Genomic DNA, 3,873 nt, shown 5'->3' on the forward strand with positions numbered 1-3,873 from the left:
CACACGTGCACTCGAATAACAACCAACTGTATAAATCTGGAGATCGGAGACTGACGTGCAATTATGTGCACGAGATCCTCAGCCTGCAACTATGACCGATCATGTAACCTTATCTAACCATCCATCTAGAAAGGTTTAAACACAGCATTGAACACATCCACAAATCACATTCGTATAACGGGCCATCATGAAAATTGAAAAAGCGCAGACAAATAGCTCACAACAGGCGCCTGGCCAAACAACACCACTGGGGGTTCAGGCCATAGTATGCTGAAGCAGGCTAGCCTCTTACCTCAAGTTATTTTCCTGCCTTAATGTCAAGCCAATGGTTGCGGTATTTCCATTACCCCACCTGCTTAGGTGTAAAAAAAAAAAAGCGGCCAATCACCAGTGCCAGCAGCAGGGGCTGCGGCTACGTCTTCAGAGCACTCGGCCTCAACTTCACTTTCTTCGGCAGAGGGTGGAGAGGAACGGGATCCTCTGTTCTGATAGCGAGTGGGCTCGACTCTTGCGCTGGGCTGGCGCACATGGCTAATTTGCATAATGCGCAGGTGACATGGTTCAGCTTAATGTTAAACGAATAAATGTTTTGAATTATGAATACTGGACATGGTGATCTTAAACACATTTAATTGACCACAATAAAATTATTGTATTATATATATATATTTTTTTTTGACAAGATTGAGACCCCCCTCAGATTTTGCTTTTGAGTCTTTCAGGGGGTCTCAAGGGGTTAATCGGGGGGGTCCGACCCCCCCAAACCCCCCCGTATTTCGCACTATGGTTGTAGGATACAAGGAAAGTTTTCTCCTGGGGTCAGAGCAGAGCAGAGTGACTGACAGACCCGTGTTTCAGACCAAACACTCTATAGAAGTGATTGCTGTCGGAAGATAGAACTATTTAAGACTTATATTAACACAAACATTCACCTGACTTCCTCTTTAACCTAATGTGGTTACAGCTCCTCCATATCAGTGCTTATAGAAAGATGATCATGTGTCTGTCTGATCAGCTCTGTCTTGACCTTAAGATCGTGGGTTTGATTCCCATGTTGACAGAGATGGCAAAACCGGCAGTAGCCCCATGGCCCTCTCAAAATTTCCCCAGAGGAAATGTTCTAGTTTATTCTCTCCTTCTCTCCTCCTCTCCTCCTCCTCCTCCTCCTCCTCTCTCCTCTCTCCTCCTCCTCTCTTTGTAAACGTGGCAGTTCTCTCCGTCTGTGTTTGACTTCACATGTTTTACAGAGTCGATGAACTGAAGAGTTGTAATTATCAGTTTCTCTCCGGTCGCAGCTGCAGGTTCAGACTCGTGGAACCAAAACACACACACACACACACACACACACACACACACACACACACACACACACACACACACACACACACATCCCATCGCCACGTAACACACCTGGATAAAAGCAAAGAGAAAGATGAACCTGCTGAGAATAAAACTTGTTTATTTGTTTGTTTGTTCATTTGTTTGTTTGTTCATTCATTCGTTTGTTTGTTCATTCATTTGTTTGATCATTAGTGACACTATTGTTCTTCCTCTCCGCCATTTTCTTTATACTTATTAGTGTGATTGCTGAAAGCATTCACACTATTGTTCTTCTGTTCCGCCATTTTCTTCCGCCTTTTTACGGTCTTCTTCTAGTCCTTCATACTTTGTGCTATTTCAACAATTCATATATCAAAGCGTGCAGCTTTTTCTGGACTTAATCGGATGTATTCAAATTTTTCATACTTTTTATACTTTTTCAAATATTTAACTTTTTCTGATTTTTTTTCCCCATAGAGAATGCATTGGAACAGTCTTCAAACTCTTCAAATCTTCTTACTTCTTTCAGCCACTAAAGCTTCACCATACTTTCTGCTAGAGACTTCATTCAAATTTTAAGCTGTAGACAAACTTTTTAAGTGTTCCTCTGTGACTCAGCTTATTGATATCTTCAACAGTGTGTGATATTTGGGAGTTTTAAAATCATTAAGTTGTTTGACAAAATCCAGCTTTATAATGGGTGTGTGTTGCGTCTAACGAGCAGAGCTAGAGTGGTGACATCGTCAGCCAGAGTGGAGAGAGGCAAAAAAACATTCTAGAGTTTTTCTGGCTAAACTGTCAGCACGGCCACAAATTAAACTCTAGACACATTATTTTCTCCAGTTTTGTAGCCACACTTGTCTTCTGGCTAAAATTCTGGTCAAAAATGCAAAGAGACTTAGATAATAATTTAAAATATTTTTTAAATGCAGCCAGGGAGCTCTCTGCTCTCATTCAGCCCAATGCATTTTTTTCACAGCAGCAGGAGAAGGAGCTCAACTTTGTAACTTGCTGTTAAGTGCTTTTTAATTCGTTTTAATTCACCAAAAAATTGTCACAGGTCACAAAAAAGTCCTCTTCTTACGTGGTGTGGCTAATTTCTGCACTTTCCTTACTTTTTTTTTAAGCAGAAGCCAATGATCCTCTTATGAAAGGTTTTCTTTGCCCCTCACATGCTGTCTCTGTCTGTAGCCTAGTGGTTTTGTGGCAAGGTGAAGAGGGGACTGAAGAGACTGGCTAGCGCGCATGACTCTTACCCGGGAGGTGTGGGTTCAATCCCCGCCCGGGTAAGAGTCATGCGCGCTAGCCAGTCACCCAAAGGGACATCCCCTTGGCCAAATAGCCAGGGCACATGATCAATTGGAGGCATAGTGAGGTTTATTGATCATGAGGTCATGGGTTCGATTCCTGCCTCATTCATATTGTACTTTCTGCTAGAGACTTCATTCAAATTCTGATTTGTAGACAAACTTCTAATGGCTCATTTATACTCTCTTTTTTTTTCTTTAAGCATCATTGAAAAATCTCACATTCATCAAAGTCTCAACCTCTCTTCAGAAGTCAGTGAGCCTCTTATACAGGGTTTCTTTTACCCTTCTCATGTTGAATGTAACTATGGTGAAGTGGTTAGATCACTGGGCTGATGTACTGAAGGTTGCAGGTTCAAATCCAGCCCGACCACTTTGTTAGTGAATCATTCCCCCAGTCTTTCTCTGTTGATTTCTGATAACTTGCTCCTTGTTTAAACTGTGTAAACTACAGCTGCATTGGACAGTGTTTGATTTATCACGGTATAAAATTCTGCATGTTTTATCTCCCTCTGTGGTTGAGAGGTTAGTTTGCTAGGTTGCCAATCATGAGGTCCAGGGTTGTGGACATGTTTCTTGTTCATACTTCTGCTCTAAGATTTAAATTCACTGGAGCAGCAGAGAAAAGCAAAGCTCTTGAATGATTTGTATCCATCATTTCTTGTCCTGCGCTGCCCACTATTGGACGTCACTGGCAGAATTAACCTCCCCTCCCCCGCCTTCAATTGGTTACAGGTGTTTGTTATCTCCTTGATTACTCGTACCAGTTTGCAGCACATCATCACATTACAATGAATGACAACAGTCTTGAAAGCAGTGTGCTCTCTGTAGCCGAGTGGCAGAGTAAAGGTTTAGTGATCATGAGGTCATGGGTTCAATTCCTGCCTCAGTCATGTCACATCATTGCTTGACTTTTGATTCCAATTATTCAGCTGTCATTGGACAGTCTTTGATTCCTCATAGTATAAAGCTCATTGTAACTCAGGTCCTCTGTGGCCATATGGTTAGTGTGTTAGGTTACCACTCATGAAGTTGTGGGTTCAATTCCTGCCTTGGACATGTTTCTTGTATGCCATTCCGCATGTCTTTGTCAATTTATTCTGCTAATTCAGCATGGTTCATCAATGGCTTTCAGCATTCACATGCATGTTCCCCCACCACTAAAAACATGTCGCTAGGTTGATCCTCCAGTCAGCGCCACTGACCAAAGGCACTGGCTCATAATCTGGAGTTGGTCCCCGGGTGC

Source organism: Trachurus trachurus (genome assembly GCF_905171665.1).
Source record: "Trachurus trachurus genome assembly, chromosome: 10".
NCBI classification, from domain to species: Eukaryota; Metazoa; Chordata; class Actinopteri; order Carangiformes; family Carangidae; genus Trachurus; species Trachurus trachurus.